Below are 25,162 nucleotides of genomic sequence, written 5' to 3'. Positions count from 1 at the left end.
GTATTACATTGATTTGTCAACTTCTAGTGGAAGCTTGGTCTGGTGGTGAGCATAGAGAATCTTTATAGTGGTTATGTCATTGTGTGTTGTCCTTAATTTATCTTTGTAGGAAACTGTTCTTAGCTTACTAACATAGGGGTGATGATGAAGGCTATGCTTTAAATTACCACACCCAGGAACATTCCATATCACAACTATATTCCCTGGACACAGCTAAAGCCTCGATAAAATAATTTGAAATGAAAATATATTTTCTGTAAGACAAAAATCAAAACAACAGAAAGAAATCCAAGAAATAAGGTCATATATTTGTGCCTGATCTATCAAGTCCCCTTAAGTTGATACCCCAAAATTGAAGTGCATCATTTACCCAAACAAAATTGCTCTTTAGATCTTTTGAGGTGTTTGAATAACTAATGAAGTTGAAGCTTTGTGTATGAAATTCTTCCGTTGAAATAAAGGCATTGTTGAGATGTAATTTTTTTTTTTTTGGAAATTTCCAGCCTTCAATGACTCTCCATTAATGGATGTCAGATTACAGATGGAGCCATTAAAGCCCTAGTTAAAAAGCATGGAAATGGGTAATAATAATAAATTTCTCATTTACATGTGGCACTTGCATTTATGTATCACCTATCAGCTTACAGAGTACATTCATTGTTTTATTTGTATTACATGTTTTGGTGTTTTCTTCAAGCACTCATTGGACTAGGCATTATCCACATTTGTCAGTTGAGTAAATTGAGGTCCAGAGACATTAAATAATTGCTAACCGGCACACAGAAAGTTACAGAAGCTAGACCTTCCAGTTTGAAGCCTATTGTTCTTTGTGTTGTGGTATAACTCAAGGAAGTAATGTGAAAAATATATTACCCACTCTCTGCTTGTTCAGAACCTCAAGGCTATGCACAAGTAACTAGGCACTTTGCCTACAGTGATTTTATTTCCCCTGTATTGAGCAGAAAGAGTTACTACCATTCATTTACCCACCATACTGGATAGATCATCAAGTGAATATCTTTTCAGTAGCTTTCATTCTCCCGCACTTGGGCAAGGAATTATCTACCCTCTACAGTAAGATGGCAGTAGCAGATGGCACCTGCATGAAGGCCCCACAGACTTACAGGATCTCAAAGGGACTGATGAGGTCTGACTTCTGTGACCCAAAGGCTTTCCAAGCGGGGCTGTGAGAAGTCCTCATGTAAGGTGGCATTAGGGACCCATGTCTGGTCTCTCAGGGCAGAAGATGCAGCTCCCATACCCTACAGAAAACATTTAGAAAAAAGCTTCATGGTCAGCTGAGAGGGCTTCTTCCATATTTGTGAGGTGAAATGATTCAGAGGGTGACAGATTTTCATTCTTCTAGTTTGTGGACATTCTGAAGGAGTCTGATGACTAAGGTGCTTTGGACTCTATGCATAAACAGCTCAATCATTGTGCAGACAGAGGCTGCAGCCTTCTCCTTAGCTCTTTGTTTTTTAAATAACATTTCCCAATATTATTAGCCTGGGAAAGTCAAACTGAATAGTACATTAGATGTGATGATGTGTTTGAAACATGGCAAATGATGACTCCAATGTGAACTGGGAGTTGGGTATATTCTCAAGGATCTATTTGAAACATTTTCACTTTGATAGCTCTCTTCCTTATAATCTTATACATCATGAAACATAGCAATCAGTTCATACTGTGTTTTTAGGAAGGGTAACTAAGAGACTCCGGATGTTTTTTTAAGACTGTGGTTATTTTTTATGCCTTAGACTTCTTACTTTATAAGGAGAAATAATTCTACTAAACAGATCCAAGTAATGGTCAGTTTATGAGGAAGAAGTATTGGATGGATTTTAATTTGTTTATAGACTATCTATCCTTTTACCTATTGATGTATTACTCCTTTTTTCCCTCAAATCCTTATTTCTCTTTGAAGCTTTTTTTTGAGTATTATGAAAACAATGTGGGAATTATAGATTTCTTCACTAGTTAATGTGAATTTAGCAAAGTTGTCTACTTTCTGAGCTGTTGCCTTATTTGTAAAGTATGGATCACAGTGATTATCAAGGAGAGCTGTTGTTAAAATTGAGGAATAATGTTTATGAAACACTTAGTAGTGTTCAGTATGTACTCAATAAATACCCCTTTAATTGCTTTATTCCAGCCTACATTGATTATCCCCCTCTCTGAATGCCTATAACACATACTGTTTGTTCCCTAGTATTTCAGTAATGATAACCTTGTCTCCTTAAGCAACTTTTAAAGCAAGAATAACTTTTGCATCTGTAGGATCTGGAACAACACAGGAGATAATTTGGGGGGAAACCATGAATCCTCCCAAGGTCAACAGCCTGTGAATTGTGTAATAGCCTGTTAGGTCCCTGGGATTTAAAAAAATGTTATAGCTAGTCAATAAAAACCTCATCAAGTTCAATTTTGATTGGCAAAGTATACAAGTAAATTAAGAAGGCCAACATTTCTTAAACAAGTTGGCAGCAGGTTGTGGCTTCTATGAATTATCTCAAGTCTTTTGAATCCTAGTTCTTGGACAATTTTGACATAAGTTAACATTAAATGGAAAGATAAAGCTAGAAATGAAGTCTTGGCAGGGGATTCCAAAATGGTTCCTGTTGTCCTGGTTTTAAATCTCACCTTCACTCACTATGGCATATTAATGCCAATCCTTTGGTTTAGAAAAAGTCCAGTGTATTTTTCTTGTTTCTTTGTTAAAACTATTACTATTTGGATTTATTTGCTTCCAAAATTGTTTTTAATGCACTGGGGTTTTAAAAACTTTAGTAGTTGTAGATTTTTTATTTGGCATTTTAGGAAATATTTTCCTACATTATTGAAAACTTGCCATTAGCATCATTTCAATGTTTGCAAAATTTATTGGCCATCTCTTAAGTTTTGAACAGTTAGAATGTCCAGTATTTTAAAATAACTGCTTCTCCAATGATACATCTTTTTGCATGGAGATTCTTACCTCCCTTTAATGATTATGCATTTAGGCTAGAATCTCCACCGTGGGATTTCTGGGTCTAACCATATGAAAAAAACCTTATAATCTTGATTCACATTTCCAGATGTTCTCAAGGATTGAACTGATTTATACTCCACGAACAATGGAAGAGTGCCTGCTCATCATACTCTACCAGTCCCTGTTCTTTAGGAAGGGTGGGAAGTTGAGAGGTGGGGATGAAGTGAACTTCACTGATCTGATAGGGAAAGAAAGATGTTGCATTGTTACACAGTTGCTTTAATAGTCTTGTTTTTGGTTACTTGGTTTTTTATTTTTATTTTTTTTGAGAGGGCATCTCTCATATTTATTGATCAAATGGTTGTTAACAACAATAAAATTCAGTATAGGGGGGTCAATGCTCAATGTACAATCATTAATCCACCCCGAGCCTAATTCTCGTCACTCTCCAATCTTCTGAAGCATAACGAACAAGTTCTTACGTGGTGAACGAATTCTTACATAGTGAATAAATTCTTACATGGTGAACAGTACAAGGGCATTCATCACAGAAACTTTCGATTTTGATCACGCATTATGACCCATAAACAATCAGGTCAAATATGAATATTCATTTGATTTTTGTACTTGATTTATATGTGGATCCCACATTTCTCCCTCTATTATTATTATTATTTTTATTTTTAATAAAATGCTGAAGTGGTAGGTAGATGCAAGATAAAGGTAGAAAACATAGTTTAGTGCTGTAAGAGGGCAAATGTAGATGATCAGATGATCAGGTGTGTGCCTATGGACTAAGTATTAATCCAGGCTAGACAAGGGCAGCAAAACATCCACGGATGCATAAGATTTCTCTCAAAGCAGGGAGGGTGAGGTTCTGAGCCTCACCTCTGTTGGTCCCCAAATTCTCACCTGATGGCCCCCATGCGACTGTGCCTGTCTTAGGTTGTTCCTCCCTTGAGGAATCTTACCCGTCTCTGGCTAACCAGCCATCTTCCGGGGCCATACAGGGAAATGTAAAGTTGGTAAGTGAGAGAGAAGCCATATTGTTTGAAAAGGTTAGCTTTTTACTTCTTTGCAGATTTATGCCCTGTGGCTTCTATGCCCAGCACTTGTCTCGAGGTATCTTTACCACCTGGAGGAATTATGATACTCGGTAAATTCGATATGAGGCACGAATTCTATTTAAGGGTTATAATTAGGATGGAAGAAGAAAAGCTATAGAGGTAGCATATGGAAGGAAACATGGGAGGATTGATTATTTCTTTGACATATCTTCTTCTAGAGTACCTTAAGTATGTATAGGTTTTAAACTACTAACTAATTTGCACACACATATTAACATAATAGGAATACGGTGACATAAACAAAGCAAATCTATAATTACCATCCATCTCCAGTGAAGCCAAGAAAACCATTTAGGCACCCTAGGCATTTGCGAAAATTTATCTATGATATGATGGATATTGTCCAACTGTACTTGAACCATCAGACAAATTAAAGCAGCCCATTTCTGGGATCTGTTCACATCCCATATGTTCTTTTAACCGTAGATAGTCTATAGTCATGAGATTTTGGAGTGCTACAACTTGCACCCCTCCCAACTCCTGGTTGAGTTCCAACAGTACAGATCCGGTCAAATTCGTTGTCTCACTGTATGCACATGGCAGCCTAGACATCTCCCTCCTCATTCCTATGGCAAGTCCAGGAGACGGTGGGCTGGATGCAGCCACAACCGCAGCATCGTCTGGATCCCTGTGGAGGCTTTTTGATGATCATCCCCCTGGCACAAGTCCTCAAGAGAGTGCTGATGCTGGAAGCTCCTCCTCATATCGTATCTTAGTTCATTTTCTGGGTATCCAAGCTAGGCCTTGATCTTCTGCATAGAAACAAACAGACCCTTTGCCCACACTTTGACATGCCCTCTATACCACTGTGCAGAACTCATTGGAGGTCAGCACACAGTAACTGCTTCTTTTTTTTTTTTTTATTAAGAGAAAGGAATATTATCAGAAAAGAGTACCTCCATAGCTGATCATCTGACACCCTTTAAGTGATCAACATTAAGGATATTTAAAGCATGTGTTGATCTTTGATTTACCCATAGTTTTATCCTATCAAGGAGTAATCCCCCTTTTCTTTCTTTCTTTCTTTTTTTTTAATTTTTAATCTATACTTACATGAAGAATACTATGTTTACTATGCTCCCCCCTATATTAGGTCCCCCCTAACAACCACATTACGGTTACTGTCCATCAGCTTAGCAAAATGTTGTAGAGTCACTACTTGTCCCCTCTGTGTTGTGCAGCCCACCCTCCCCCTTCTCCCTCCCCCCCCATGCATGCTAATCTTAATACCCACCTTCTTCTTCCCCACCCCTTATCCCTCCCTGCCCACCCATCCTTCCCAGTTCCTTTCCCTTTGGTACCTGTTAGTCCATTTTTTGGTTCTGTAATTCCGCTGCTGTTTTGTTCCTTCAGTTTTTCCTTTGTTCCTATACTCCTCAGATGAGTGAAATCATTTGGTATTTCTCTTTCTCCGCTTGGCTTATTTCACTGAGCATAATACTCTCCAGCTCCATCCATGTTGCTGCAAGTGGTTGGATTTTTCCACTTCTTATGGCTGAGTAGTATTCCATTGTGTATATGTACCACATCTTCTTTATCCATTCATCTACCGATGGACATTTAGGTTGCTTCCAATTCTTGGCTATTGTAAATAGTGCTGCGATAAACATAGGGGTGCATCTGTCTTTCTCAAACTTGATTGCTGCGTTCTTAGGGTAAATTCCTAGGAGTGGAATTCCTGGGTCAAATGGTAGGTCTGTTTTGAGCATTTTGATGAACCTCCAAACTGCTTTCCACAATGGTTGAACTAATTTACATTCCCACCAGCAGTGCAGGAGGGTTCCCCTTTCTCCACAGCCTCGCCAACATTTGTTGTTGTTTGTCTTTTGGATGGCAGCTATCCTTACTGGTGTGAGGTGATACCTCATTGTAGTTTTCATTTGCATTTCTCTGATAATTAGCGATGTGGAGCATCTTTTCATGTGTCTGTTGGCCATCTGTATTTCTTTTTTAGAGAACTGTCTGTTCAGTTCTTCTGCCCATTTTTTAATTGGGTTATTTGTTTTTTGTTTGTTGAGGCGTGTGAGCTCTTTATATATTCTGGACGTCAAGCCTTTATCGGATCTGTCATTTTCAAATATATTCTCCCATACTATAGGGTTCCTTTTTGTTCTATTGATGGTGTCTTTCGCTGTACAGAAGCTTTTCAGCTTAATGTAGTCCCACTTGCTCATTTTTTCTGTTGTTTTCCTTTCCCGGGGAGATATGTTCAAGAAGAGGTCACTCATGTTTATGTCTAAGACGTTTTTGCCTATGTTTTTTTCCAAGAGTTTAATGGTTTCATGACTTACATTTAGGTCTTTGATCCATTTTGAGTTTACCTTTGTATATGGGGTTAGACAATGGTCCAGTTTCATTCTCCTACATGTAGCTGTCCACTTTTGCCAGCACCATCTGTTGAAGAGACTGTCATTTTGCCATTGTATGTCCATGGCTCCTTTATCAAATATTAATTGACCATATATGTTTGGGTTAATTTCTGGAGTCTCTAATCTGTTCCACTGGTCTGTGGCTCTGTTCTTGTGCCAGTACCAAATTGTCTTGATTACTATGGCTTTGTAGTAGAGCTTGAAGTCGGGGAGTGAGATCCCCCCTACTTTATTCTTCTTTTTCAGAATTGCTTTGGCTATTCGGGGTCTTTGGTGTTTCCATATGAATTTTTGAATTATTTGTTCCAATTCATTGAAGAATGTTGCTGGTAATTTGAGAGGGATTGCATCAAATCTGTATATTGCTTTGGGCAGGATGGCCATTTTGACGATATTAATTCTTCCTAGCCATGAGCATGGGATGAGTTTCCATTTATTAGTGTCCCCTTTAATTTCTCTTAAGAGTGACTTGTAGTTTTCAGAGTATAAGTCTTTCACTTCTTTGGTTAGGTTTATTCCTAGGTATTTTATTCTTTTTGATGCAGTGTTGAATGGAATTGTTTTCCTGATTTATCTTTCTATTGATTCATTGTTAGTGTATAGGAAAGCTACAGATTTCTGTGTGTTAATTTTGTATCCTGCAACTTTGCTGTATTCTGATATCAGTTCTAGTAGTTTTGGAGTGGAGTCTTTAGGGTTTTTTATGTACAGTATCATATCATCTGCAAATAGTGACAGTTTAACTTCTTCTTTACCAATCTGGATTCCTTGTATTTCTGTTTTGTCTGATTGCCGTGGCTAGGACCTCCAGTACTATGTTAAATAACAGTGGGGAGAGTGGGCATCCCTGTCTGGTTCCTGATCTCAGAGGAAATGCTTTCAGCTTCTCGCTGTCCAGTATAATGCTGGCTGCGGGATTATCATATATGGCCTTTATTATGTTGAGGTACTTGCCCTCTATTCCCATTTTGCTGAGAGTTTTTATCATGAATGGATGTTGAATTTTGTCAAATGCTTTTTCAGCATCTGTGGAGATGATCATGTGGTTTTTGTCTTTCTTTTTGTTGATGTGGTGGATGATGTTGATGGATTTTCGAATGTTGTACCATCCTTGCATCCCTGGGATGAACCCCACTTGGTCATGGTGTATGATCCTTTTGATATACTGTTGAATTCTGTTTGCTAATATTTTATTGAGTATTTTTGCATCTATATTCATCAGGGATATTGGTCTGTAGTTTTCTTTTTTGGTGGGGTCTTTGCCTGGTTTTGGTATTAGGGTGATGTTGGCTTCATAGAATGAGTTTCGGAGTATTCCCTCTTCTTCTATTTTGTGGAACACTTTAAGGAGAATGGGTATTATGTCTTCTCTGTGTGTCTGATAAAATTCCGAGGTAAATCCGTCCGGCCCCGGGGTTTTGTTCTTGGGTAGTTTTTTGATTACCGTTTCAATTTCTTTGTTCGTAATTGGTTTGTTTAACTTTTGTGTTTCTTCCTTGGTCAGTCTTGGGAGGTTGTATTTTTCCAGGAAGGTTTTCCAGCTTGTTGGCATATAGGTTTTCATAGTAGTCTTTAATAATTCTTTGTATTTCTGTGGAGTCTGTCGTGATTTTTCCATTCTCATTTCTGATTATGTTGATTTGTGTTGATTCTCTTTTTCTCTTAATAAGTTGGGCTAGAGGCTTATCTATTTTGTTTATTTTCTCGAAGAACCAGCTCTTGGTTTCGTTGATTTTTGCTACTGTTTTATTCTTCTCAATTTTGTTTATTTCTTCTCTGATCTTTATTATATCCCTCCTTCTGCTGACTTTAGGCCTCATTTGTTCTTCTTTTTCCAGTTTTGATAATTGTGATGTTAGACTATTCATTTGGGATTGTTCTTCCTTCTTCAAGTGTGCCTGGATTGCTATATACTTTCCTCTTAAGACTGCTTTCGCTGCGTCCCACAGAAGTTGGTGCTTAGTGTTGTTGTTGTCATTTGTTTCTCTATATTCTTTGATCTCTATTTTGATTTGTTCATTGATCCATTGATTATTTAGTAGCATGTTGTTAAGCCTCCATGTGTTTGTGAGCCTTTTTGTTTTCTTTGTAGAATTTATTTCTACTTTTATACCTTTGTGGTCTGAAAAATTGCTTGGTAGAATTTCAATATTTTGGAATTTACTGAGACTCTTTTTGTGAGCTAGTATGTGGTCTATTCTGGAGAATGTTCCATGTGCACTTGAGAAGAATGTATATCCTGTTGCTTTTGGATGTAGAGTTCTATAGATGTCTATTAGGTCCATCTGTTCTAGTGTGTTGTTCAGTGCCTGTGTGTCCTTACTTATTTTCTACTCGGTGGATCTATCCTTTGGGGTGAGTGGTGTGTTGAAGTCTCCTACAATGAATGCATTGCAGTCTATTTCCCTCTTTAGTTCTGTTAGTATTTGCTTCACATATGCTGGTGCTCCTGTATTGGGTGCATATATATTTAGAATGGTTATATCCTCTTGTTGGACTGAGCCCTTTATCATTATGTAGTATCCTTCTTTATCTCTTGTTACTTTCTGTGTTTTGAAGTCTATTTTGTCTGATATTAGTACTGCAACCCCTGCTTTCTTCTCAGTGTTGTTTGCCTGAAATATCTTTCTCCATCCCTTGACTTTTAATCTGTGCATATCTTTGGGTTTAAGGTGAGTCTCTTGTAAGCAGCATATAGATGGGTCTTGCTTTTTTATCCATTCTATTACTCTATATCTTTTGATTGGTGCATAAAGTCCATTTTCATTTAGGGTGACTATTGAGAGATATGTACTTATTGCCATTTCAGGCTTTAGATTCGTGGTTACCAAAGGTTCAAGGTTAGCTTCTTTAGTATCTTACTGCCTAACTTAGCTCGCTTATTGAGATGTTATATACACTGTCTGGAGATTCTTTTCTTCTCTCCTGTCTTATTCCTCCTCCTCCATTCTTCATATGTTGTGTGTTTTGTTCTGTGCTCTTTTTAGGAATGCTCCCATCTAGAGCAGTCCCTGTAGGATGCCCTGTAGAGGTGGTTTATGGGAAGCAAATTCCCTCAGCTTTTGCTTGTCTGGGAATTGTTTAATCCCGCCATCATATTTAAATGATAGTCATGCTGGATACAGTATCCTTGGTTCAAGGCCCTTCTGTTTCATTGCATTAAGTATATCATGCCATTCTCTTCTGGCCTGTAGGGTTTCTGTTGAGAAGTCTGATGTTAGCCTGATAGGTTTTCCTTTATAGGTGACCTTTTTCTCTCTAGCTGCCTTTAAAACTCTTTCCTTGTCCTTGATCCTTGCCATTTTAATTACTATGTGTCTTGGTGTTGTTCTCCTTGGATCCTTTCTGTTGGGGGTTCTGTGTAAATCCATGGTGTGTTCGATTATTTCCTCCACCAGTTTGGGGAAGTTTTCAGCAATTATTTCTTCAAAGAGACTTTCTATCCCTTTTCCTCTTTCTTCTTCTTCTGGTATTCCTATAATACGAATATTATTCCTTTTGGCTTGGTCACATAGTTCTCTTAGTCTCTTAGAGTTGTTTCATTCCTGGAGATCCTTTTATCTCTCTCTATGTCAGCTTCTATATGTTCCTGTTCTCTGGCTTCTATTCCTTCAATGGCCTCTTGCATCTTATCCATTCTGCTTATAAATCCTTCCAGGGATTGTTTCACTTCTGTGATCTCCTTCCTGACATCTGTGATCTCCTTCTGGACTTCATCCCACTGCTCTTGCATTTTTCTCTGCATCTCATCCCATTGCTCTTGCATTTTTCTCTGCATCTCTATCAGCATGTTCATGATTTTTATTTTGAATTCTTTTTCAGGAGGACTGGTTAGGTCTGTCTCCATCTCAGGTGTTGTCTCTGTGATCTTTGTCTGCCTGTAGTTTTGCCTTTTCATGGTGATAGAGATAGTTTGCAGAGCTGGTACAAGTGACAGCTGGGAGAGCTTCCCTTCTTGTTGGTTTGTGGCCTTCCTCTCCTGGCAGAATAGCGACCTCTAGTGGCTTGTGATGGGCAGCTGTGTGCAGACAGGGCTTCTGCTTCCTGCCGGGTTGCTGTGGGGTTTATCCCCGCTGTTGCTGTGGGCGTGGCCTCGCTGGGGCTGCTCCTCCAAAATGGTGGAGCCCCGTTGGAGGCGGAGCGGCCGGGAGGCTATTTATCTCCATAAGGGGCCTCTGTGCTCCCTGCTGCCCAGGGGGTTAGAGTGCCCAGAGATCCCCAGATTCCCTGCCTCTGGTCTAAGTGACCTGTCCTGCCCCTTTAAGACTTCCAAAAAGCACTCTCCAAACCAAAACAACAACAGCAACAATGAGAGAGGGAACAGAAAAAAAAAAAAAAAGGAAAAAACACGCAATTTTTTTTTTTTTCCTCAGGCGCCGGTCCCAGGCACCCGCTCACTGGTCCTGCTGCCCTGTCTCCCTAGCACCAGGGTCACTGTCCCTTCAAGGCTTCCAAAAAGCACCCACCCACCAGTCCCACAGGGAAAAACACACGATATTCTTTGTCCTCAGGCGCCGGTCCCAGGCACCCACTCACCAGTCCCGCTGCCCTGCCTCTCTAGCACCGGGGTCCCTGTCCCTTTAAGGCTTCCAAAAAGCACTCGCCAAAAAGAGAAAAAAAAAGGGGAAAAACGCGCGATTTCCTCCGTCCTCAGGTGCCGGTCTCAGGCACCTGCCCACCGGTCCCGCAGGGAAAAACGCGGGATATTCTTTGTCCTCAGGCGCCGGTCCCAGGTACCCGCTCACCAGTCCCGCCGCCCTGCCTCCCTAGCACCGGGGTCCCTGTTCCTTTAAGGCTTCCAAAAAACACTCACAAAAAAAAAAAAAAAACCGCTGTGGTTTCTTTCCACCCGCCGGGAGCCGGGGGGAGGGGCGCTCGGGTCCCGCCGGGCTGGGGCTTGTATCTTACCCCCTTTGCAAGGCGCTGGGTTCTTGTAGGTGTGGATGTGGTCTGGATGTTGTCCTGTGTCCTGTGGTCTCTATTTTAGGAAGATTTTTCTTTGTTATATTTTCATAGCTCTATGTGTTTTGGGGAGGAGATTTCCACTGCTCTACTCATGCCACCATCCTGGCTCCGCCTGGTTTTTTATTTTTATCTGTAGGCTAGCTATTTGCATTTCTTCAACTGTAAATTTTCCATTCATTCCATTTCTATTGAAGGCATAGTAGTTTTTGTAACAAAGAAATTTTACTCATTACTATTAAGATAACTCAGTTCTTTTTTAACTAGATGCTAGATTATTGTATCCATATTTTTATTTTACTTCTTGTATATTTGTTTTAAAATTGTCTTGAATCCATAGAGATTTTTAAATCCATGCTTATTTTTAAGATATAAAAACAATATATTTTTAAACAATTAGATGAAGATTAAAAATTGCCCTTAATTCTACTACCCAGTTTCATTCATACTTCCAATACTTTCTATTGTTTCTTCAGTGATACTATGATGTTTATATTCTGCATCTCAAAATTCTAATATCTGCAGGCTTTGCACATCAGACTTTGCTACTTGTTGCTTCCTGCAATTCTTGCTCATGGTGCCTTGTTTCCTCACATAGCCAGTGAATGTTTAATGTCAGCTCATATTTCATGTTCCTTTGGGAACACCTGGAGGGTAAACATACATTTCTCCAGGAAGGGTTTGCTTTTTCTCCTTCCTGGTTTTGGAACACTACTAACCCAGAATCACTTTAAAAGAAATTCTGGGCTTAGGGTTTTTCAGCCTAAACAGGTGGTTTGGTCCAAATTTAGACCATAAAGCCCTGTGAGAGCCAAGTGAACAATTATAAGTACTCAGGAGAGATGGGCAGTTTCTGTGGTGTTTCCCCTTTGGGGGTGAGCACAATTTATTGTTTTATTGAAGGTAGAGATGTTTAAGATCTTGACTCTGCATATTTCTCTTTTGACTTACCTCTCTGTACATACCTTAGGTTATTACATGGTGTCTGCTGTGGTGCCCTTAAAATGAAGGGTTTGAGATGAGCACCCCATTTTCATTCTCTATCAAGGTGCTAGGCAACCCATGCTAAAAGAGTGCAATGGTAGTTTTGCAAGACTGACAAACACCTCCTCTTAGGCTATGTGAGAAGTGGAGATAGAAGAGCTGGGAGAAGGGATTTGCTGGGAGTAAGTCACTGGTGTACTCTGGTCGGGGAGGGAAGTGCCTGTTGACCTCAAGCCAAGTGGGAAGGGGTAGTGAGAACCACTAGGAGAGTTCGGCTCATGTTCCCTGTGGTTCAGGAGCCATGTGGACTAGTGTTTGCTTTATATTCTTTTGAGTCTATTCTGTCTTCTAAATATGGTTGTTCTGATAGTCACCATCTGTCCACATTGAGCTGGCCACTTTGTGTAGGCTGATGTATGCCAATTGCTCAAAAGCCTGAATAATGCTAACTATTAGAAACAAATAAGCAAGAACATTTAATTTTCTTTAAAAACATAACTTTGTAAGAAATAAAGTGCTTTTTTGATAAACTTGTAACAGGTCCATGTTAGCACAGGTCTGTCAATTCTCATCAAATTAACATAAAAGGTAGCAAATATGGACAGCAATATGTTCCTTCTACTTTGGATGTTAATTCATTGGAATCAGAGATTTAGCCTCTTGATGAACCCATAAAACCTTTATATTGCTAGGAAAATGCATTCAATCTCATTGAGGGGAGTATATATAACATCATATCTGAGAAGAAAATAAGCTAAAGGCTTGCACAATAGTAGGAATAACAATTTTTGATTAACAAATTGTCAGCATGGGGCACATTTCTTCAATTTCCAGCTATTTAAAATCCCAGCATTAATCAGATTTTATAGAATGCCACCCCCTGTTCATATAGCAGCTAAGAAAGCAGTAATGAAAAACTGTAGAACTAGCATTAAATCAGAGATCATGCTGACTGGAATGTCTTTATTTTATGTGAAGACTTTTTTTTTACTATTCAGGAATTGGTCAACACATGACATGTCCTCATCAAATGACTTCTGTGAGTGCTTTCTTTGGGGACAATAAATGGTGCTAATAAGTCAGCAGGCCTCCCACTGCCTAGAACTTTGATATATGGTGTGTGAGCACATTAATATGAAAGCAGAATTATGGAAACACAGGGAGTGTCCCCTACTTGTAATTGTCTTTTATATGATGCAAAATAAACTACCACATTGCTCCCAAGAAGCCTAGACTATTTATAAAATAATGACTTCTGTTTTCATAAATCGGTTTAATTTATACATTTTTTTATTGCTTATCAGATTCCTACAATGTGCAAGGCACGGCAGGGGCTAAATAGTTTCAAAAACATGGCTCTGCTAGAGAAGAGCTCACAGTATCTGCATATACTCCATTGTTTGGTCCATGTGTCTCTATTTCCTTCTATATTCTTCGTCTTTTGAATGAATGTGCCAATATTTTTCACACTTGAGTGTAACACTTCTCACTCCTCTGTCTATAAGCTATTACTTTGTGCTTTTTTCTAGTGTTGAGGCAAGGGATTTCCAGTTCATCACTTCTGATGTTCTTGGTCTACCTTGCTACCAAACTATACATTTTCAGAAGGACTTCTCAAACCTAATTAGGTATATAGACAGTCATCCAGAAAGAAGGATTAATTGATTGATACAGGACCAGATATTGTGCTCCGGACAACTTTGTTATTGACAATAACCATGAGTAGTTCCATGGACCCAACACAAGTGTGAAATTGAAGTTCAATCATTTGTGGTTGAAGGAAAAGAGAGCCAACCTCAGTAGAGATGGAAACCTCAGATGTGAGATCTTAAGTGGGGGTTGATGACTGTGCTTCAGAGGGTATACAAACTTCCTGAAATTTAGTATTTTATATTTAAGAAGCAAGTTGTGTGTTTTCTTGAGGAGCTAGCCTATAGCTTTCCCTGGATTCTATAAGACAATCATGAATCCCCCCAAAAGTTATAAACAGTTGGCCTACGTCCCATGTTGGTGAACTTTTTATCTGAAAAGCACCAGGTGGTAAGTATTTCAGGCTTTGAGGGCCATAGAGTTTCTGCAAGAAAATGGGGGTGGCTATGTTCCAATACAACTTTATTTACAAAAACAAAGTGGCCAGAGGCTCTAGTTCTCTGACCTCTGGCTTAGGCTTGATTTAGTAACATAGAACTTTCAAAATACTATGCTGAGTACATCCAAATTTTTCCTTTCATAAAAATTTTATTTAATATATGAATTTTATTTGATTTTGCTTTCTTTCTTACTGAAGTATAATTTATGTGAGGAAAAATGGACAAATCTCAAGAGTACAACTCAATGAATTTTTGCACATGTATATGTCCATGTAATCCCCACTCACATCAAGTTATAGAATATTTCCATCACTCCAGAACGTTCCCCCATGTTCCTCTTTAGTTATAGTCTCCCTCTGGAAATACCCATTTTTCTCTTTTTTATCACCATAGCTTAGTTTTACCTTTTCTTGAAGTTCATTTCATGAGATTATAGAGCACTGTGTATTTTTTTGTGTGCATTTGGCTTTTTTTATTCACCAAAATGTTTTTGAGGTTCATCTGTGTTTTTGATATAGATACTTGATATTTTTAATATAGATATCCTGCTTCATTTGTTCCTGAAGATCCTATTTGCTTAAATAGCAAGAATCTGTTGGTCCTTCTGCTGTTTGCAGTGCTGCCCCAGGGGCCACAGGAGATGCAGGAGGATTCTTGTCCCCTTCCACCCACCACTTGGGGTTAAACCACAAACACAGAAACTGCAGTTCAAGAACTCTTAGTTATAATAACATCAACAAATTGAAGTATGAACTCTACAGGCTCTTTCTCACTGGACAATTTGAAAGTTTAAATATATTCTTAAAAAGTGAATCTCTTGTTTATCGTTACCTTTAGACTGGTGGAAAGAAATCTAGTTTTATAATACCATTGGCCCATAGAATTGTGAGGAAGTTTCTAATGTCCGTTGGTTCAATGCTTCTCAGATTTTTATTGCATATGAACTACCTGGGGGTCTTGTTAACATGTAGACTGTGATTCAGTGGGTCTGGTGTGGCCTGAGAATCTGCGTACTAGCAGTTCCTACACAGCGCTGATGCCGCTCGCATGTGAAACACTTCTGAGTAGTAGCGCTCTTCTCTAGTAACCATCATGGATGGGATTTACCCAAGATGATGGTATCCAAGGGCAAAGACAGCGAAAACTCAGAGAGAAGGAAGATAGCTTTGAATTAAAATGGCTAGAAGTTTCTGGGGAACTGGCATAGGCCATGCGGAAGAGAAAGTACCAAGGATGACCCCGAGGAGTCTGCCTTGTGCAGTTAGGTAAACGGTGGAAGCTCCGGTGTTTCTCCAGGTTGCGTTCCAGGCTGGGCTGCTTCTGGCCTCAAGTCTTTTGCAGCCATAGGAACTTAAGAATTTTAGTTCCTGCTGAAGCAGCATGTATTTTCCATCATTTCTATGTCTAAACCTGAAAGGGCCTGTTTTCCTCTTTGGGCTTTATTGTGTATTTTATTCAAGGAAGGTCATTCTCTCTGCATCATAATATTTACCTGATTTGTTCTGATGATGCTACCCAGCCATCTCTGCTTCTGTATAATAAATATTGGCAAAACACATGCTTTCAGATTGTGAACACATTTTAGGGCTTATGATCTCAGATGGACTCACCTCCATCACATCCTCCACTACTGTCTTTGTTAAGTAGGTGTCACTTCATTACACGGACATTTTTAGACCTGCCTCTGTAACACAGAACATCAATGGCCCAACCTTTGTGAGAACCATTCTTCTGCTTTTGTTTATAGTTATACTACATCTATATGCATCCTTAAAAACTAGTTTAATTTTGCCTCTTTTAAAATTTCATATAACTGAAATCATTCTGGATGTATTCTGTGATCTGTTTCTTTTGTTTAATATTGCTTGACAGATGCACTGAAGCATATAGTTTAAGCATATAGTTATGATGCATTCATTTTAATTAATATATAGTATTCTACTGCATTGGCAAATCATACTTTTTGTATTTATCAGGTCTATTATTGATGGACATTTAGGTTGTCCAAGTTTGGCTTGTTGCAAATAATGCTTCTATGAACAGATAGAGAAAACTTGGAAGTGAATGTTTTGGAGGGAGGAAAGATTTGAGTGTGTTCTTGGCTATAGTGAGTTAAAACTACTTTGGAATACAGAAGTGGAGATGTTGAGTAGGTGTTAGGATATAGGATTCTAGAGTTCAAAGCAGGATCTGCCTGGAGATCTAAGTAGTCTGAGAAGCTATGGCCATGGTTGACATCCAGAGAGAGGTTGTAGTATGTGGGGAGAAGAGGACCTGCCCTTAGCCTTGAGAAACTTCAGTAGTCAGGGATCAGAGAGAACTGAGTCTGCAAGAGAGACTGAGAAGGAGTAGCCAAGAAGATAAGAGGAAAACCATAAAAGTGTGGGTTTTTTTAAATAAATAAAAATAGAATATTTTAAGAAATAAGCAGTGGTTAACAGTACACAGTGCTGCTTAAAGTATGTAAAATGAGGATTTAAATATGTGTGTGGGATTTAGCTACTAGCAGTCACTAGTGATCTTTATGAGAGCTGATTTAGGAGAGTGACAGAGAGAAAAACCACACTGAAATGAAGTGATGAATGAATGGGAAATAAGCAAATGGAGATAGAAAATAGAGATTTTGGTCCAGAAGAGCATAAAAGAGAGAGAAAGTGATGACTGGATAGGAATGTGAGGCCAAAGGAACCATTTATTTTTTCATTGATGAGACTTGAACAATGGGAAGGATCCACCTAAAGGGAATTATTGGATATAGGAGGTGGAAAATCTATAGATGAGTATAGTTCTGGAAATGGCTGGAGTTAGTGGGATCCAAAGATTAGAAATTAGCGTTTGAAAGGATGAGAGAGGCTCAACCGATGTAAGGGATGATGGGGGAGAAGAGAATGGATGGCCAGAGACTCATACTTTAGATAATTCTTGTCAAAATGCAGGTGGGTTTTCAACTAATCTCTGTGGGGAGACTGAATGATGGGCCTCAAGTCCAGACAACTTCTCTTAGATGATGTTGGTCTTCATAGTTGCAGAATAGCATCTGCAATTTCTGTGGCCACTTGACCTTGTGTGGTGGTCTTCTAGGCTGCAACCCTGCAGCCAAGGCATGGGATGGTGTAAAACCCTTACTGTTACTCAGCCTTATAACCAAAATTCCTGGCTATGATTAGTTTCAGCTTTTATATCTTCACCATACTTGTTTGAGTTGGCTGGGATCTATAATAATGCTATCATATACTTTCATGGTTTTACAGACTTTAGAACAGCATTCAGGGTACGTTCAAGCACAGGATACTATATAATGCCAGGAATTTTTCTTTTATAAATACAAAGCTTTTCTCTCTTGGTTTATTTGCAATTATGGGAAAACTCAGTCTGAGAAAAGAGAATTTTACCTGGGGTTAATATATTCTGTTAGACTAACTGTTTTACCAAGTGGAAACAAAAAACACATTGAGGGGGATTAAGATTTGGAAAATAAGAGAGGCAAGGTGTACCCCTTGTCAGTTTTCAGGAACCAGGAATGGAAGAAATTGAAACTAATTTTAGCAGATGGCTCTTCATCGTGTTCTCTAGACTTGATGATGGCTTCTCTCCTTTTTATTTTTCCTTTTTTAGCATAGTGTTTCCAGGGAAGGAGTCTGTACTCTCTCATTTAGCTTCATGGCTCTTTGTGATTGCACTGGTAGGTGTGGGAGAGGAATGGGGGTGCTGGGAGCAGCTATTATGAGCATTTGGTTGGTAATGTAAAACTCAGTTTATCCTTTGAAGTAGCAAAAAGAGACGGAACTAGCATGATGGGTTGACACAGCCTCTTACAGATGCTCAGGCTTGAGAAGGCTACAGAAAAGCTCTGAACTCTAATTTCCTCCCTGTTAACAAGGAAAGCTATGATACTCATATACCTAGAACAAGATGGACATGCAGTAAATGCGAGGCTTTCATTTCTTCCTTTGAACTGAACTACTGTTTACACTTGGCACTAAAGTGAAGTTTAAAAGTGCAGGAGGGGTATAAAATGGTCTTTTGTCCAAGCCAAACTAGCCTCTGTAGTGGACAAGTGTTAAATAATGCAACTTGTTTTATGTTGTATTATTTTCTGGACATCCTGATACTAGTCTGAGCAGTTAAATATTTTTAGAGAGCTGACAACATTTTAATATCTTTGTAGGTGATATTAAAGTACACAAAGTTATATGAGGGGTTTGAAAGTTGATGCCCTCTACCAAAAATTTAATCATTTGGGAAATGCAGAATTGTTTGGTTAGACAAAGCAAAGAATTTTTCAGCGTTTGTCATTGGGATTTTATTTTTATGGGAGGAAAAGATAATAAATTCTATAGTTGGAGGAACTGATAGCACCAATTGTATTTGTGTAGATTCATTCACTCTTTCTCCTTAGCAGACACATTGATTATCAAGCTCTGTCACTGCATACAGCATTTTGATTAAAGGGTCTCTTACACTGTTCATCTCCTCTTATTGCCCAGACTGACTCAATGTTTCTTCCAATCTCTTTCAGTGGCTTTCCAGATATGAAAAAGAAGACACTCAGAGAACTGCTTCTTTTAAAACTTCCTCTGCTGATTGGCTTGTAGTTATGGTTCATGGATTTGCCTTTTAAAGGATTAATATTTCTTCAAACAAGAATAATGAATTTAGGAAAAGAGTTTTCTCAAGCCAAAAAGCTGGTCACTTTATGGAAAGTTTAAGAAAATGCTTATGTAAATCTAATACCTAGAATGTGCCTGAAGAAAAAAACACTGATACCATTAAGATCAATATATTATCCTTTTCCTTCTGTTGAAATGTGTTACAGGAATTTTCACACCAAGATTTCTGAGTGCTGTGTTTGGAGGATTCTTTCATCAGCTTGGCACAGATAGAAATGTCATCTTGACCTTGTTTCTGAAGGATGGTTTAACCTTACTAATTAAGCAACCTCCACTAGTATTCAGTGAAGCTCTCTTGAGGGAGAAGGGCCTTTGATTAGGGAAATTCCCTAATTGGATAGGACCTCTCATCAAAAACAGTCATAACATGTTGATTATAGTTTTACCATTAGGAATTCCATTGCTTAACACAAATGGATTTTAATAAGAATTTGATTAACCTAAGTCAGTATTAGCCTGGAGATATTTGGAGCCATTGAAAAGATCCAGTCACCTTAGCAACCCAGGAGTGTAAGGAAGGAGGATGGGCTTTTGATTCCTGATAGCAAAAATAAGTGTTGTACAATAGACTTTAGGTTTTTATATAATAGCAATCTTCTAGTAATTGCTAAAAACTAATACTTCTTTTCTCTAAGTCTCTCAAATTGCCCTAAAACTTTTCATTATGAAAATATTCCTGAACACACAAAACAATATTTGTATAAAGAATTCCCACCTTCCCGTCATCCAGCTCCAATAATTACCAATATTTTGTCAATCTTCTGTCATCCATCACCTCTATTTTTTTGTTTGTTTGATGGGATGATTTAAAGCAAAACCCAGATATATTATTTCACCCACACATGCTTCAGTATTCACTTCTGTTAATCTACTTTTATGCTGTCAAAATAACTGTAAGTGCTAAAATTTACAAGGTGATTTATAGTTTTAGAGTGCCTTATCTCATTATGCTATCATAAAACTTTGATATATATTATCACCATATTGAGCATATTAAAAAAAAAACAGAGGTTTTGAGTGGCTGTAAGGACATTCTCAGGAGCTACTGAATAGTGAGAATTGGTTTTAAACCTGGTTCTCCTACAAACACTTATCTTAATTTTACACTTGGTATATGGCCATATCATAGGACCATATGTATATGACCATCTCCAGTTCAATGCTGTTCCTTGGGTATTTGACTTCAACTGCTCTAAGCAGAGGCTCACTTCTTTTGGTCTCATGATACCTGAAGACCAACTAGTGGAGAGTGAAGGTAGCCAGAGGAAAGTGGTCCTTGGAGATGTGCATTAAGCCTGCCCTAATTCTGGTATTTTGACATCTGGGGCCTTGCTGATGGAGACTGCTGCTCCTAGGGCTCCAAGTCCTAGAGAGAGCAAGCGCCTCACCTGCAAGTGCGGTTTTCATATGCAAACCAGCCAATCCAGAGCTCATACCCCCAACTATCATCAGCTCTTACACGCTAGGCAACTATCTGCCTGTTCTAATCACTGTAGGGCCAGGGACCAGACAACTCAGGGTAGCCCTTCTGCCCTAGGGCCCACCAGAGTTATTCAAACTAGCCCTGCCTCACCCATTCCTTCCCATGGAAACTCAGTAAGGGCTCCTGGCCACATTTTCCCCCTCACTCCCTCTGCCTCTTGACTGACCTAGTGCTTCCCCATGTGGCCCAGTGTGGTGTGGCATGCCCCTCTCTTGGGAACTGTGTGTAGTATAACAAACTCTCTTTTCAATAAAACTTATATTTAAAACAAGACAGTGAAAGCTGGGTAAAGTCTCTTGGGACTCTTATCAAAGCCTTGCTGCTGGGGGATCTGACAAGCTTAGCTGGAGCGGGTAAGAGTCCAGGATCAGGGAACCAGGTTGGAGATCAGGCTCTGTACAAGAATAGCAGCAGGGGGCAGGCAGTGAGGTCAACAGCACACTAGACATTGCAATTAAATGGAAATAGGCAGTCATTTATTACCTTGCTGGCTTCTGGATTTGGTTAATTCCAGGGGGAATCATATTCTTTCTTGGTTATATATGTCATCTCAAATACATTCCCCTAGGCCTCTAGGGAGGCAGCATTCCCTTGCATCTCAGTGCTGATGCCTCCCCAGTATTTCCTCCCTTAGATCACCCTTCCTGTTGGTTCTGTATATCCCAGACTATCTTGCACAGTCTACTGTAAAGGACTGTATCTGAGGTTTTCAGTATATGACCATACTTCAGGCCATTTCCTCTTCTCTGAGACTGTCATTCTCAAGCTAACTTGAATTTCCAGCTCAGTTTCCATCTCAGATGAGATTTTAGGTCAGACACCATGGAATTCTCTAAATCCAATATCATCATTTACTGAGGAGGAAACTGAACTTCAGAGATGTAAAAGACTGGTCTTCAGAACATGGGCTCCCAAAAGGCAATTGTCTTTGGACACTAAAGTACGCATTTCCTTATTATGCTGACAATTTTCAGTAAAATCTGATATCTATTCAGTACAGTTTATATCTCACAGTAACAACTTCTAATGGACTATGAGTTACTTGGCTATAGCACAATCAATATAATAAATATTTATTTAGGTAGCTGGGTGTGGGAAAAATGGAACTTTCTGACCAGGATTCCTACCTGGCCTTAATAGCACTTATTGTGTATATAATAAGAGCATGTTTGCATATTTATGGGTTGTTTACCAGTGGTGGAGCCACTGGTCAGTGATGGGATTGCCAGTCTAGGGTAGGGTTGGAGAGAAAGCACCCATTCTCTCCTCCCCTCCAGTCCTGGTACATAATTGGTCATGCGCCTGCCAGTCACCAGGGACCTGCCCAGAGTTCCTCCAGATAGTGTGGCCTAGCACAGGTGGGAGAGTGCAGCAGCTGGGTTTCAGAGGAGAGACTGAGCCCTGAGAATAAACCATTTCATTTCCACCCTCTCACCCTTATCTTCCTTCAGTCTCACTGAATTCATAGAGAATTAGCCCTGGGCAGGGAACCTCCTCCTTCTAGAGGCTCCTTCCTACACTAGGAAACTATTTCCTTATGAAGAAAAATCACATAATGATTTATGTCATATTTCATCATAATTCTGATGAAATATGTTGGATTTTTCTTTGTAACTTTTATTTATATATACACAAATACCCACAAACATACAATGTAAACACACCTCACACTTGAATACTCACTCTCCTGTTGACTTTTTAAAAAAACTCCTTGACTCAAATGAACCTATCTAGATGGATGGGGCAATAAATTAATAGGCTGTGTGTTAAAACACTTCACAATAACTTTTTAATTTTAATATGAGTTGATTTTGGAGTAATGTCCTAAAAGTATGCTGTCAGTTTAGAGAGGTATTTTATTATTTTGTACTGGTTCTGAGGAATATCTGATTAAAGCTTCATTATTCAGTAATAACTCACTTATCCAAGATGTAATCATGGACCCAGGCCCCATGTACAGGATCGGAAAGATTCCTGAGGTCACTGAGTCTTAAACTAGAGAGGCTTATTGAACCACAGATCGCTGGGCCCCATCCTCAGAGGTCCTGAAACAATGGTCTGGGGTGAGCCCCAGGCATGGTATTTTTAACAAGTTTCTGCTGGTTCAGGGACCACATTTGGAGAGCCACTGACTTAGCTAATATTTACCTGTAAGTCATACAAAAAGAGGACTGGTGTCTCCTGACCCTTTCAGAGCCAACTCATGAGCTTGCAGCCTCACACCAAATAGACAACATTATTCCTATCTTCCCTGTGCCCTTAACCATGAATGGAAATTTTCTAAGAGGAGACTCCTAAAACATATGCAAGTAATAACCCAAGTCAGACAAATATGTGTGAAAAATATGCTAAGAGCACCAGTTAATAGAAGACGTACATCAATCCCAGTAAGTTGTAATGCTTTAAAGTGATTGGACAGGTTATATATGTCCTGTAAATGATCTGAGGGTGAGGGATGACTTCATATTTTTGTGTACTATCAATTTGTAAGAAATGTAAAAGTATTTTTGATAAACATCCCCTGCCATTGAGCATGGCTATGCTATAGTTTGGGTTTCACTAGCACAAAATAAAGCAGTGTTACTACTGGAAGCTGCGTTTTACCATCTACGCTACTGCTGATTTTAGTGTATTGAATTTGTCAATCCTCATTATTTGTGGATTCTGTATTTGTGAGTGTGCCTAGTTGCTAAAATGTATTGAAACCCCCAAATAGACGCTATGGTGCTTTTCTGGTTTATTTGTGGACGTGTGCAGAATGGTGCCAAATCCCAGTTGCCCAAGGTGCGTGTTCTCTGCTGAGATCCAACTGGGTAAGCCTCTCTGCCTTTGTGTTTTAGCGCCCATGCTCACATGCTATAAAGGGTGTCCTTTTTGTGGTCTGTTTGGTGTTATGTTTTTCACATTTTTGTGGTTTTTGGTGTTGATTTTACTGTTTAAAATGGTCCCCAAATGCAGTACTGAAGTGTTGTCTAGCTTTCCTGAGGTCCTTATGGAGAAGTGCCTTCTGGAGAAAATACTGATGTCAGATTACTTTTGTTTAGGCATAGTTGTAGGGCTGTTGGCCATAAGCAAGATGTTAAGGAATCAGTACTATATATATTAAATAAGGTATCTTTAAACTAAAACACACAAAAAGCAAGGTTGTGTGTTGATCAGTTGACAAAAATGTTCTGACTGGAGGTTTGCAGGAACCTCATCCTGTATCAACCCTGGGGGTGATGACTGGGTATGTACTAATTCAGCGTCTGTAACAGCTTATAGAACCGAACAGAACTGTCAATAGAATAAGGAGACTCAAGTAGCTTGGATTTGCCGAGGATGCCATGCTTAGTGAATTTTATTCATCTGTTGATTAAATTTGCCGACTTCTTTCACGTTATCAGTACTATAATTCATTTCTCAACTATGGCATTAAAATGCAGACTTTCTACCAAGTCACTCAGGTGGCTTTAGGGATCTGCCATGTTCCGTGGATCAAGAAGCACAGTGTGCTACTTCACTGATTTGTCTTTTCCTTCCCTACTCTTTACGAAATTAGAAATATTTGGCTGCCTTGTACTTACTGCCAGGAGTGTAAGTTCTCTGGCTTTGCAATGTCCATACCTGCCCAAAGGTTTCTGAGGCCTGCCTGGTCAGGATACTGGAGAATTTAAGAGAAGTAACTGCACTTAAAGTTGCTGGACTCAAAATGGTGAAAATTCTTGGGCTCAGATTGACTTTTTATTTGGTTTTTATATTCTTATGTTTTCAGAACATAAAACTAGTAATGCTCATGTGACTTTCCCACCTCATTATGAAGTAATGCTCTGAAATGTTCATTAAAGGGGGGAAAGAATCCCACAGTACCTGTGTGATAGAAAAGGTTTGGATGTTGGATTATTTCTTCTATTCAAAAGAAGAAATATTTGAAACTGGAGCAGCAAATACAATGTCCCTAAGAGAAACATTGCTCTGTAGTCATGGAGTAGGTAAAAGCTCTAAAAGTCAACCCATTAACAGGATCATTGCCACTTTTGTAACCAAACTATTATTTATGGTAATTCAATAAAAATACTGAACAAATAAGAGATAATGATATTAGCTATCATTTTTTGAGCCCCACATTCCAGGAACTGTGCAAGGCCCTTATTACACACATTGTTTCATTAACTTGCCATTTGCCCTGTGTAAGAAGTAACATTATCCCCAACTTACAGGTAGAGTCATTGAGGTCTGGGACTTGAAGGAGACAGGTTACAGTTCACAGAGCTAGTAAGCCTGGACCTGGGTTTACTGATTTCTCCCCTGTATCCCACTGGCTTCTGTGTGGCAGAAGGGAGTCTGACTTCCCCCTCCAGGTGTGATTAGCCAAAAAGTGATGCAATCATGGGACAGGCTGATTTTCACAAACTGAATGTTGATTGTAATTCTGTGAAGTTGGAGTGAACAGTACTTCTGACTGAGACCAGACTGTCTTTTTTTTTTTTTTTTTTGATACTGGTTGGAAGCCAGTGGAAGGATGTT

At 39.1% G+C, this 25,162-nt stretch overlaps 1 long non-coding RNA gene across 1 annotated transcript in view; it reads right to left on the bottom strand.

The window, feature by feature from the left end:
- Positions 1–25,162, bottom strand: part of LOC140847712 (uncharacterized) — a 58,778-nt gene that overhangs the window by 2,780 nt on the left and 30,836 nt on the right. The window contains exon 3 of the long non-coding RNA XR_012127766.1: positions 1,125–1,262. This is a non-coding gene — a long non-coding RNA (uncharacterized lncRNA). The remainder of the gene's footprint in view (positions 1–1,124; positions 1,263–25,162) is intronic.

The sequence above is a fragment of the Manis javanica genome, chromosome 2, assembly GCF_040802235.1.
Source record: "Manis javanica isolate MJ-LG chromosome 2, MJ_LKY, whole genome shotgun sequence".
Taxonomy (NCBI): domain Eukaryota; kingdom Metazoa; phylum Chordata; class Mammalia; order Pholidota; family Manidae; genus Manis; species Manis javanica.
This window is presented reverse-complemented; position numbering and strand designations above follow the sequence as displayed.